Source organism: Danio rerio, chromosome 23, assembly GCF_049306965.1.
Source record: "Danio rerio strain Tuebingen ecotype United States chromosome 23, GRCz12tu, whole genome shotgun sequence".
NCBI classification, from domain to species: Eukaryota; Metazoa; Chordata; class Actinopteri; order Cypriniformes; family Danionidae; genus Danio; species Danio rerio.
The window spans coordinates 6,283,347-6,297,500 of record NC_133198.1 but is presented as its reverse complement, the minus strand read 5'-3'; the positions used below and the strand labels follow the sequence as shown (position 1 = coordinate 6,297,500).

The 14,154-nt window shown below is 34.1% G+C and overlaps 2 protein-coding genes across 8 annotated transcripts in view; both read right to left on the bottom strand.

Annotated features, from left to right (window-relative positions):
• The window catches only part of zmp:0000001139, a 308,609-nt gene that overhangs the window by 184,855 nt on the left and 109,600 nt on the right, over positions 1-14,154 (bottom strand). The gene's annotated exons all lie outside the window — the stretch shown is intronic.
• The window catches only part of syt2a (synaptotagmin IIa), a 133,984-nt gene that overhangs the window by 57,707 nt on the left and 62,123 nt on the right, over positions 1-14,154 (bottom strand). For 2 of the 7 annotated variants that reach the window (XM_073939776.1, XM_073939778.1), the window contains exon 2: positions 13,128-13,254. The exons of the other annotated variants lie outside the window; for them this stretch is intronic. The gene's annotated coding sequence lies outside the window, so the exon portion shown is untranslated. The remainder of the gene's footprint in view (positions 1-13,127; positions 13,255-14,154) is intronic. 7 annotated transcript variants of the gene reach the window in all.

Here is a 14,154-nt window from a genome sequence, read left to right as displayed (position 1 = left end):
GAGTGTGATGCTGAAAAATATCTGTTTCAAGGGCTATCTAGCCCTTCCCTTAGCCCTATGCTTTCAAGCTAAAGAGAATTGGGATACCACTACCCATTCACATGAACATGCAAAACAAGGGGTAGGGGTAAGTGGAAGGACTAAGGACTATCTAACAAAGATAACTGAAACAGCTGATGAACATTTCCTCAGTGAAAACGAGTAGTTTACATGCGTGTATCTAATACCTGCGATGCTGCTATCAGCCTTTTCTGCCTCATAACCTTGGCTGTGTATCGTTGACAAACTGCAGCTGTTCAACAAGTCCTCAGCTGACAGATCATTTCAAACGTCACCGGCAGACGATCAAGGCCTGCTGGCCTCTCTAGCCCTCACAAGCAGCCTCCAATTCCCTTTCCACAGCTGTTTGCCAGGACTTTATCCCAGACGTGAGGAAACTACACAAACAAGCTCACCTCGCCTCTGTGCAAATAAACACTTTACTTACTAGGAGTTTTGTTTGTAGTCCAAATATCTAAAAAAAAAATATGCTGGTAACACTTTATTTTGATGATCCCTTTTGCACGTTTAGGTGACTATAAGTTATATTGTAACTTAATGCCATATATCATTTGAATATAGTCTGCCTGTTATATTAATATATATTTATATATGCTGATATTTCTCCACCAGCTGACTATTTTTTTCCAATTACGTCAAATTACACAACTCAAAAAAATGTTTTTCTAACTTAGATTTTTTGTTTCATGTCCAAATATCAACATTTTCTTAAACCAAAAAGCATTTTTAGGCAATCAAAAAAAGTTGTCTTGTTTTAAAAATTATTTGCCAAAATGACATTAGTTTTTCCCTAAAACAAGCAAAATAATCTGCAGACAGCAATAAAACAATATTATTTTGTTTACCCCATTGGCAGATTAGTTTTCTTGTTTTAGGAAAAAGACATTTTGCATTTTGGCATATTATTTCTTAAAACAAGACTTGTACTTGTTTGGAAAACACGTCTTGATTTAAGTTTTTTGGACTAGACATTTGGACTAGAAAAAAGACAAAAAATTAAGTAAGATAAGCATTTATATATATATATATATATATATATATATATATATATATATATATATATATATATATATAATTATTTTTTTTTTTCACTAATCTTAATCTTACTAATACTCTAATGTTGGTATATACCAGCAGACACAAGATGTCAACATGACATCAGATTGACGTTGTACCCCAACACTATGTACCCCAACCCGAGACGATTTCATGGTCTAGCAATGCTACAGCTTCACGTTGTGTGAATGTTAACACTATGACGTCTTTCAGACTTTGGATTTTGGTTGCCATACCTGATGAATAAATGTCAGTATTTGACATTCAATGTTACGCTGGTTTTCAATATTGAATTTTGGTCGCTTTCCAACACAACCTAAAAACAACCAAATATCAACATCATTATTGGACATCAAAATAAAGTTGTCCTTAGACATTGAATTTTGGTCACCCAACATTACAACCTATATCTAGGTAGTTTTAATATCTCATGACGTTGTGTGCCTGTGAAAGTTGGAATGTAACTTATGCTCAAGAAAATGTGTTAAGGAAACCATGAAAGTAAAGGGAAACCAACATTAAGCAAAAGGCATTTTTCTAGACAAAACAAAAATATTGTCTTGTTTTTAGAAATAATACGTCACAATTAAGTGAGTTTTTTTCTTAAAACAAGCCAAATATTCTGCCTATGTTAAACAAAATAATCTTAATTCAAAGCAAAAAGAAGATCTCTGGTCATGCTGCATCTTAGACACCAATATTTTTACTATGAAATATGAATGACTGTCAGACCATCTGTGGTTAAAAGGACAGTTATGCTGTAGTTTACACCATGACATTGTGAAATATTCATGTTAATGTGACTATTTAATATACAGTTGAAGTCAGAATTATTAGCCCCCCTGTATATTTGTCCCCCCAATTTCTGTTTAACAAAAACACATTTCAAAACATAATACTTTTAACAAATTCTAATAAGTGATTTCTTTGTCATAATGACAGTACATTATATATTACTAGATATTTTTCAAGATTCTAGTATTCAGATTACAGTGTAATTTAAAGGCATAACTTAATTAGGTTAACTAGGCAAGTTATGGTAGTTAAGCAAATCATTGTATAACAACGGTTTGTTCAGTAGACAATTAAAAAAATAAACGAATGCCTAGTTAAGACTGCGTGATTTTAGCCCTGATTTTGGCTCGCCGACATGTTTTGAGAAATTGCCGACAAATGCCTGAAATCACAGGCAAATCGGTGCTCGTGCACGTGAGTGACAATCACACAGTATGAACTTTCAAAGACGCGATCTGAGAGAATCGCCGATGAGTCAACGATGCCTGCGAGATATTTGGCATGCTAAATATCTGGAGCTGTCTGCGATTCAAATCATGCCGTGTGAATTTGAGTTTTGACTGACAATAAAATCAGCGATTGCCTACAGCCAATGAGAGAGCAGCTTTCACTTGTGTGTGCGTGTGTGTATACCTGCTGCAGGCCAGCGGGAGGCTGGGGGAGAAGTTAAAAGCGCTCATTTTTGGTTTATTTGGACCCACGAAATGGAGGAAAAACTAGTGGAGGTTTGACAGGACTCAGGAGCAACCGTGTCTGTTTGACGTTTCATATCAGGGCAGGAGTGGGACTCCTTTTCACCCCTAGAGTTTCAAGCTTCAGACCGGCCCACCTCAGTTCACGAGTGACTATATTAAAATAAGGTAATTTCCAATTCAGTTTCTAATTACACTCACATCTTTTTTGAGAAAACAGCTGTTTTAGAACTTCAAATGTTCAACAACCCTAACCGTGTTATGTGTCTTAACAATAAAAATGAAAAAAAAAAAAATCAAACGAGGATCGAACCTGGGTCGGCGGCGATGTGAACTAATATGCTAACCACTGGACCACAACAGTAGTACGATGAATGATGAATCATAATGAATCATTAACCTGCAGGCAGTATCATGTTCACGAGGCTACGAGAAAATAGATAAAAAGAGCAGAGCTGCAGTAAAATAATGAATAAGAAGACTGTGGTCAAGTAAATAAATTAATTTAAAAAGTATAACTGCTGAGAGCTACAGATTCTGGAGCTAAGGACACCGGCCCTTGTGGCCAAAAAAACTGAACGGCCTACCGGGAATTCTCCCGGTCCTCCCGATTAGCCAATCCGGGCCTGTTTCATTTAGAAATAAATTAGTTTATTATCAACGTTGAGGAGAAATGGCTAATTCCCTTTAAACCCAGGTGAGCAAATATGTACATTTTCTACCCCATTAAAGGCTTCTTTCTCATTATGTAGTTAATAATAAAATATATACTACATGTTTTTGGCTGTGAGACGTAGTTTGGACGAAGTTGTCGGCGATTCTTCCTATAGTAAAATCATGCAAAGTGAAAGCCCCTGTCGTCGATCCATCTTGCAGTGTAAACAAAGCAGTGACGAAACGCCAGCCCAGATAGTCAAGCAGTGTGAAAACATCTGTGACATGACTACTTTGAAAATCATGCAGTCTGAACTCGGCATAAGAGGGCTAATAATAATGACCCTAAAATGGTTTAAAAAATAAAAACTACTTTTATTCTAACTGAAATAAAACAAATAAAACTTTCCCCAGAAGAAAAAAAAACATTTCTAGAAAACACTGTGAATAATTCCTTGCTCTGTTAAACGTCATTTGGAAAATATTTGAAAAATAAATTCCCAGGAGGGCTAATAATTTTGACTTCAACTGTACGTCACAACTCAACAAGCGGATTACAAATCTGAGCGCAGTAATGCAGTCATGGTGCTCGTGTGTTATATCTCACAGCACTTTTCAGGATTACTTCAAGGTGCTGCCTCTGAGACGAGCGTACGGACGCACTGAAGTGACAAATGAAAGACACTGACCGGTGACGTGGCGGCTCAGCAGGATAAATCCACTTGAACGGCTGGGTCAGCGTTTGTGATGCCCGACTGAGGAGCAGACATGAATTTGGCTTTTATTGCTGTCTAAGAGAGAGAGGACTTTGGCTGACAGCATTTTCTAAAGTGGGTGAAACTGGAATGAAACGGTGTGATTCATTTTGCCGCAGTATGGTGACATGCATTTGGAGGGCAGGGTTTTGGGCAGAGGGGTGGGGCTTAGGTTAGCAAAATGGTGGAATTTAGCTAAGTGCTAACATCATTGAAAGAAATGATGCATTGGATTTACTCAAAAACTAATTTAGCTAAGTGGTTGCAAACACTTTATATAGACTGATTTAAAACAAAATAATTAAATTTAGTGTTGTTAAAAATAAAAATAGTTTTGTTGCTTGTTCAAATTACTTATTCAAAATGAGCTGAACCACATTTCGTGAGATTTTGCTGGGAACACTTAATTGTTTTTTTGTTCAACCCATTAAAATTTGGAAAAACTAATACATTTATTTAATGTTGTCTCAACACAAATCAATTGTGTGGAACCCAGCATTCTTAAAGTGTAATTTGTTTGTTTAAATCAGCCTATATAAGTTGTTTACAACCACTTTCCTTACAAAAAATTGTAAATCCAATTCATCTTTTTTTCAGTGCATCCACGGATTATTATTATTATTAGTTATTAAAAAAAGTGTTATTAAAACCATCTTAAATAAACACATACTTGATTTCATTCAGCTTTATTTCAATTTTTTTAGTTATACTTTTAGAACTAAATAACTAAAAAATAAAACTGAAATAAAAAGTAGGAAAATAGAAATACAGCATAGAATATTAATTCTAATAAATCTTTCACATATGATTACTTAGATTTACATTTTTTTTTAAAGTTAAGTGGTTGTATACAATTTATTTTGGCTGGATTTAAACAAACAAACTGAATTGAACATTACTAAATTTTATTTATTTTTTGTTTAAATTTATATTTTGCAACAATTTTGCAAAAGTCAATTTTTTCAGGGTTTTCAGTGTTATAAGAATTAAAAAAAATAGGTTTAAAATGAGGTTATAATACATAAAACCATTCATTAAAATCATTTTTAGCACTTAAAACATGTTTAAGTAATAAATGTACATAATAAATGTTAACTATACTATGTATAGTTGAAGTCTGAATTATTAGCCCTTATGTTAAATTTTAGTTATTTTTTCCCTAAGATCTGTTTAATTAAGATACAATTTTTTAATAATTGTACAATAGTGTGTGTACACACGCAAGCACGCACGCACGCACGCACACACACACACTCTAGCGGTCAAAAGTTTGGGGTCAATACAGTTTTTAAATGTTTTAAAATTAGCTTCTCCTGCTCAACAAGGCTGCATTCAAAAATACAGTACAAACTGTAAAATTGTGAAATATTATTGTACTCCAGTCTTCAGAGGCACATCTAATATTAATTGTTGTTTTTATTATTATTATTATTATTATTAATAATAATGACTGGACTAATAATTTCATTTGAAACTACATTTAATAAGTTATAAAGAAATATTTATTAAATAAGTATTTAACATTTTTTTTGTTTTGTTTTTACATTTAATCAATGGTGCCTTAATTAACAGAATAATTTTTATTTAAACTATTAAATAAAATAATAATTAAAAAACTGACCCCAAACTTTTGATCATTAGTGTATAGATTGCTTAAAGAGGCTTAAGTATTGCTAAATAATATTTTCCTTAAAATGTTTTTATTTATTTTTTTAAATGTCAAACTGTTTTTATTTTTGCCAAATAAGGCTTTTCTAGAGGAAAAAATATTATCGGAAATACTGTGAAAATTTCTTTGCTCCATTAACTATCACTTATATATGAAATATTTGTAAAATAATACATATTTCACAGGAGAGCTAATCATTTTGTCATCATCTGTATATACAGTAATCAACCAACACTTATATAAACTATTTTCTGGTATCAGATTGACAGATATGTGTTTGAAGAAATGAAAAAAAAAAGTCAGCATGAACAAATTTACAACTGTAATAACCCTGCATTAAAACTGTTTGAAGGCAAGACACATTGTTATTTGTCATATTTCATATGCTGAGTAAAATGGTATTCCGGAGCGTTTATGAGCATTGCAGGGCTCTTGCATCACTGTGAGCTTGACGGTGGAGAAGGTGAATGAGGCTGAAGACTGCAGCGCTGTGTGTGATTCTGACCTCAGGCTCTCCATCCGCCTTCTCCAGCTCAAAGAACACCCGCTCTCCCTAATTAAACTGCTCTAATTAAATTAACCAGCACTGCATCACTCCAGCTGACCAACTTCAACCTTGGTTTAACTCATATATCACTTAAATGATTGCCAAACCAAATGTCATGTTTGATTTGACAAAATCTCTAAATATCATGATTCTGTTCAGTAGAGGTGGCGTTGTGTAGTGTCGATTGTTTGAAGACTAGATTTGTGTTGTTGTTGTTTTTTATGAAGTCGTGCATATATTTTGAGGCGCTAATAATTAGAAAGAATGAAATCTCATTTGGCACACTTTTATAAATGCAGCGCTCTGATTGGTGATTGGCAGATTTTTGTACATCAATATGGGTAATGAAGTTGTACTTTTTTTAGTGTAGTACAAATTCCTCAATTAAATATGATTGCTTCAAAGGTTCAGGACACCCTGGTAAACTTTTTTATTTTTTAAGAATTGTGTGTGTGGAGCACCAGTTAATACAATGTTAGTCCTGTCGGCTTTAATTGTGGGAAAAGCTGGATAATTTTGAGCTTTTGTCAGCTAATTTCATCTTCCGGGTTTAAAATGATGTTTTAGGTAGGATCAAAATCAGTGATGTAGCACGAATTTACTAGTTGAGTGTTGATGCGTTAGTTTCTCATTATTATTCATAGCTGAGTTTCCTTATCCTATGAGAAGACCCTCCTTCTTGATTATTCATCAGAGCACGAGCTTTCCGAAGGATTTGGCTGATTGGGCCATTCACACGGGGCTTCAGTGTCAATGCTTGACAGAGGGCGTGTCTGAAGTTGGGGCTAACGCTATTAAATTAGTCAGCAATTGGCCACTGTCTGAGCTGGAGTGCATAAAATTGATGTCCTGCGATCAGTTTTCACAGCAAAATGTTTACCACATGAGCCGAATTAGCAGGTATTTACGCATTAAGGCATCTTTGCACCTAAAAACGCCAAACGCAGCGCTCAGGGGTCCGTTCTTCGTACGTGGATTACTCAGTTAGCTGGATTTGGATATTGACGATTTGACACGATCCAGGATCGTTTCGTTCTTCAAAGCTGATCCGAGAGTTGTTGTCATGGCAACAGTTCTGCTAGGTCAAACCTGATCGGGAGCAGGTTCAATTCATATAAACAGGATTAGATCGGCTCAGTTCAAGCAAAGATAATACAGTAAGTATGTTCCGAATTCTGATATTTTCTTACAGTAGTAGTTATATACACTTGGGAAAATGGTACATATTTTTTAACTATATATATATAAAGTTAAAGTCATTAATAAAATAAATAAAGTTATACATATTAATAAAACGTATGCAATCTGCACCCTCGAAATGAACAAAGACTGCCATCTGGTGGTGCAAAGAGAAAACTTATTGGTATGAACTTTTTAGATCGCTTTAGTACAAATTGTGTATAATAGAAATGCACAATATGTGACTTTTTTTTAAAGCAATAATACATTTATGCAGTCATAAACATGTTTTGATAGTTAATATGCCAGTGATTGATGCTTCACAAAAGTTGCAGACACCTTTACCAATATGAAAATGCTTTTGTAAACAACCAGTTATTCTTTACACCGATTAAAAAACGGATACTATTATAAAGAAAATCTTTTCTAAATGTAGAACTAAATACATTGATTTGCATTGAAATGCATGATGAATACTCTTGTCTTGACAAATGAAAGTGTAAAGCCTGCAGCTCACAACAAATGTGGAAAGTTCTTGCGTGTCATATTAAACAAACCGTTTACTGCTAATTTGATGTAATTTTGCTCACATGGATAATTGAATATTAATCAGATGATGTCATTACGCTGCTGTGCCGTCAGCCAATCGTTGCATTGCTGATCATGATTTCGAGGATCGATAGATCTGTCCTTCACAACACACGCAGCGATCTCAGATCAGTTCATCCAGACATTCTAATCTAATTCGCGAACTTGTTTGAAGAACCAAATTAGCGAGAGATCAGTTATCAAGATTAAAAGATCCAGGATCTGCCAAATAATCTTAGATCATTTAAGCGAGGTACGAAGAACGGACCCCAGGAATGGTTTAAAACAGTTGACATGTCAACTTGCAGTAAACAAAGTCCGCAATGCTTGCCCCGCCTTCAAGCTTCTCTTATAGGCCCACTGCACTAGAACAGATTGCGAATGGATTGGTTAATATCAGCTGTCAATCACTCTCTTTCAGCTACAGACGCAAAAACGTAAAGGTCTGGATAGGAGAGAATGAAAACAACACTCACAGATTTAGTTTTTAGAAACCACCTAAAGTTACAAATAATGGCACATCTGATTAGTGATCATGCAATGAATGCCAATCCAGGATTTGTACTTTTTGAATAGTGGATAAAAGACTTCCAGTGGTTAAAGTCCGCTATGAAAATGACTAAAGCGTTCACAGTAAATCCGGTGAGACAGAGTTTTCAGGTAACAATGTTTGCCACTGAATCTACACATTATAAGCACAAGATGTTCAATTGTTATTTAATCCTTCATTTAATCATCATGATGCTGTCAATCGTGCGACTGATACCGCGTTCACCATCTCTAAAAAGCATACATTCACTGAGATGAAACTAATAATGCAGTTCATGAAAAAACGTTACTGCTATTAAGATGTATGCAAATAATAAGTTATATGTCAACATCATCTGTGCAATATCAGACACCACCCGTAAGAACACAGCACAGTTATTTTTGTTAACTAATAATAGGGCCGGTAAATAAGATCAGAGAAATCCTCTGGCTTTTTTCTTTTTTTTCTGTATCGTAAACATACCGAACCATGACACCACTGTGTTGTATCGATAGATAGATAGATAGATAGATAGATAGATAGATAGATAGATAGATAGATAGATAGATAGATAGATAGATAGATAGATAGATAGATAGATAGATAGATAGATAGATAGACAGAGACCTCTTTATTGTGTAACCTTATGATCTGTTTGTACCACTGCAAAATCCAAATACGATTGTGCTTTTAAAGCACACTTTTCACTTACAGCAATCAGTAATACAGTAATCAGTACTTGTGTGTTAAATTCCTGTAAAAATAATGTCAATCCAAACCACTGAAGAGGCATTTTTAAGTCAGACACAAGTGTTTAATACAACTGTGTTTTTTAATGTCTGTAATGACCATAAGTATCTCACTCTCATGCTCTGAATGACCGATTATTACTGTATTCATACTTGGCACAAATTGCTGTCTGATGAACTTGCAGACACAACACCGCAGCCACTCACATGAACAATGAACTGCTACTTCATTATTCAAATAGACAAATTAAGTTAAAAGTTTGGAAAAATAAAAATCTACTTGAGTACTAATGTATCTTTAATCTAAACATCCTTAAACCAGGAAATCAGAATAAATGAATATTTTTTAATCATTTTTTTTTTGCCATAGAAAAAAAATTATAAAAAGATTTTGATTAAAGTGCACCTACCGAGCTATTATTTGAAGTCCGCACTTTGTTTTGGAGGTATTTTTTCTCTCATAGTGTTTATTAATGCAGCATCAGCTCATTTTTTACAGTCTTTGACTCTATGCCTAAAGCCAGAGCTTTCCCTATCTGAGCTTTAACATGCTACAAAACAAACATCTTACTGTTACATCAACATTGCATCTAGTTTGCAATGCGTAGATGAGCCCTGAACAATCTTAATGTAAACAACACAGACAGCAAAAAAAAAAAAAAAAAAAAAAAAAAAACACCTGCTGTAGCCACAACGTTACTTATTAGAGAATTCATCACAGGTTTATTAACAGGTCTTATATTATCAGATGTGGACATCGTTTCAGAGGTTTTCTGCTAATTTGGACACATTTCCAGAACCCTAGAAGTTTGTTTAAAGGAATAACTACTCAACAACACTTGCAACTGCGACTTATCATCAAACAATTTTAAAGTTGAGTTAAATATTTTACATAGTGGAAAGTGAGCTTAAACACCAAAATTTTGTCTAACACACTCTCCTTATCTGAATAAAAAAAAGCAATTTTAGCTTATTATTCAATTAATTATAACGATACAATTGAGATTTTTTTTTTAAATAGCCAATTTGATGATTAAATAACAAACCTAAATATAACCTAAATTGTAATATTAGGGGCATTTTATAATATAAAATTTCAGCTTTTGCCATTTAAAAAGACAGTTTAGGAAACCGAAAGAAAAAAATAGTGTATCAAGTGTCACTCAAAGACTTTTTCATGCCCAGTATACAGCTAAAGATGTGTGTGTGGCACCTGAAATGATTGGTTCAATGATCCATTTTTTCAAAACCCCACCTTCCTGAGAGCCTACTCTGCTCTGATTGGGCAACTGACTCTACTCTGCTCTGATTAGTCAGATGGATAGTGTCTTATAAATGGAAAGGAAATACACAAATTCTGTACTTAATATAATGTCTGCAGTCGTTTCTTAAAGGGTCACGAAACACCAAAACACAGTTCTAGAGCTGTTGACAGTCATATATGTGTCCCATACTGATAAAAACACTATTAGGACACATATATTTCACAAAAAAGTGAAAATTGGTTGTTTTTGCGTTATTTCGAGCAAATTCGTTCTTCCGGTTTAAAATGAATTTTTGAAGCTGCGTCACGCCAATTAGGTACTTGTGTGTATCCCAGCATGTAGACTGGCTGTACCTGGGAGTACTTTGTGACGTCTCTGAGTGTGCTGCATTCATTCATGACTTGGTTTAAACCAATCAGTGCGCTCTATTGGGTATGCGGTGCAACTTCATTAATATGCATGATAGCTTCGAAGACTGTTCAAAGACTGCATCTGTGTGTTGTTTTGCCTCTGTGAAAATCAGCGTGTGCCCAAACTGAAGCTCCCATTTTTATGCAAATTTTTATGCACCTTCCCCTTTCCCTCCTCCGACGCTACCCCCTAAACAGAGCTGGACACGCCCATTTCCTGTCTTTTTCATCGTAGAGGTGTGAAAACACCGTGCTGAAACAGCTATAGAGCTATAGAACTCACTTTCCCTGAACCTAAGGAGCAGTGATAGTCTTCACACTTTTAAATCTTGTCTTAAGACCCATCTTTTTAAGCAGGGATTTTATACTTCGATGTCTTTGTACTTCAATTGTATTTAAAATTTTGTCAGGCATTGTTTTTTTTTAATTATTATTAATTGCTTTATTCATTTATTTTGGTATGTCTGTTGAAGCTTGTTGTAAGGCAATCTTGGGTCTTCAGAAAGGTGCCATTTATAAATAAAATAAATAATTATTATTACTATTATTAAATTATTAATTTGTTACGTTTTAATAAAAGCATTGTGTCAATATTCTAAACAAAAAAGTAGTCAATTAAAAAGTTTAAATATCTGTAAATAATCTTTTAATATCTTTCTAGATAAACGTATCTTGATTTAAGGATGTTTAGGAAATCCCAGCAAGATTTTAATGATCATGACTGCAAGCTAAAGCAAACATAAACAAACAAATAAATGAATGAATGAATGAATGAATGAATGAATGAATAATAAACTTTATTTATGTACAACTTCAAAGATGCAGATAATAACATATAAAACCAAGAAAAAACTAAAAACAAGCATAGCTTTTTAAAAGATGATAGTGGAATCAAAGTGTTGAGCTTTAAGGTCTGCTTCAAATGATTCCAAGCATCAGCGGCAGAAAACAAAAAAAAAGTAGCCACTAAATGAAGTGCGAACCTTGGTTATACAAAGGGTAATAAAACTACCAGAGTGCAGATTTCTGAATGTTTGTGTTAGATATAGTGGAGTTTTCCCAATATGTGTTTTGTAAATGAACAGAAATCAATGAATTTGTTGACAGTTGACAGTGATGAGTATTAAAATGGAGCACAAGTAACAAAACAAATTGCTGCATGGTAAATAACATCCAGTTTGTGAAGGAGACTTTTTAAAGCTGATCTGTAACTCAAATCGCCATAATCCAAATTTGGTAATACTGTTAAATTGACCAAATGCTGCTTTGAATGGGCAAATTATATGCTACAAAGGTATGCCTAACTAAATGCTATAAATGATTTTTAATATACAGTTGAAGTCAGAATTATTAGCCCCCCTTTGAATAAAAATTTTCCCAAATGATGTTTAACAGAGCAAGGAAATTTTCACAGTATGTCCAGCCTGATCTCACGAGAAAACGTATGTATTTGACATTTTGCCAGTTTAGTGGCTAATTCATACGAATTCGTACAAGTTCAGTCGTACAAAATTGTACGATTTTAAAAAGTAGGCATGGCACCCAACCCCACCCCTAAACCCAACCGTCATTGGAGGATAAGCAAATCGTACAAAATTGTACGAATTACATCGTAAGAATTCATACGAATAAGCCACTGAATTAAAAAGTTACAAATTACCGTGAGATTGTGTTGGTATATCTGATAATACTTTTTTTTTTTCTGGAGAAAGCCTTATTTAGTTTATTTTGGCTAGAATAAAAGCAGATTTTTTTAATAGCCATTTTAAGGTCAAAATTATCACCCCTTTTAAGTATTATATATATTTTTGATAGTCTGGGGAAAGGTGGGCTAATAATTATGACTTTAACGGTCCATTAGTTTTAATTTAAATTAATGTTTTATCTTGTTTTAATGATGTTTAGATGTAAGGTACAAACCTTTACACCCTAAACACAGCGCCTTTTTCCTCTTTTTTGCAACAAAACTGTAACTGCAGAACAGATTTCTGTGTTTCAGAGCTGCAGTCCCAACCAGCAGCGACAGCAAGCAAACACAACTGACAGAAGCTAAACACACTTAATATCAGCAGAAAAAATGAGACATATTGCCATTCAATCAGCCCACCTCAGTGTCAGGAACAAAGATTTACAGTATAAAAATTAAAAACATTGAATATAAACTATAACCATACCGTACCGTTACTGTCAAACGCAAAAAGAATGAGCCGAATCTAAACTGTAGTCCCAATGACTCAGAGGAGCTTACTATCAAGATCCTTCAGCACATCACATAATACCAGAAGATGCAGGAACAGGAAGTTCTGCTGTAAAAAAACAAATTGTCAGAGACGCTGAACACGTACTAGACAGACAGAACAGCGCATACTCAATAGGAGGACATGGACTGACGGCTTCTCCAGCAACTCTAGACGAATGTTTCATCTTTACTGTTTGCCTGTCGCTGCTCAGCACTTAAAAGTATTCATTAGGACTGTCAAACAATGACAAACTTTAATTGAATTAATTAAGCAGATTATTCAGTTGAATTAATCACACTTAGTCACACATACTGTATCAGTTTGGATGAAAAAAGCCCCCAAAGTACATTAATTGAATGAAATTACATTGATTGTGGCAGGTTGAATATTTCAGTAGACACTTACAAGCCTCATTAAAAGTCTGAGGAAGCTTCTCTTACAGACATTACACTGCAAAAAAAATGACTTTCTTAATTAGATTTTTTTGGTCTTGTTTCTAGTCCAAATATTTAAATATTTCTAAATCAAGAACAATTTTATAGATATACAATTCATATTAGGTGCGTTTGACATGAAGCACGGCTGCAATCAATGAGATTAGCTGAGCGCAGGTAGGGGTAGAGTTGAAAACGGAGCCGACAGGTCATATACTTCAGGGCTCAAAGTTGCTGCAGTCATGATGACCAATCACATGTCATGATCATTTATTTGTTTGTTTGCTTGTTTGTACATTCATTTATTTGCTTATTTATTTATTTATTTTCTTTATTTATTAACAACAAAAAATTTACAGCACAAATGAAACCATACAATCTCTACAAGCTATAGTTCAATTTTAAACAGCAAGGGAATTATGAATTAAATTTGAGTAGCCCATATGACAAACGCTTGAGAAATAAGGGGAAAACAAGAGGGCACATAAAAAGGAAATAAATATCTACGAATTAGCCTATTAAACAACACAAT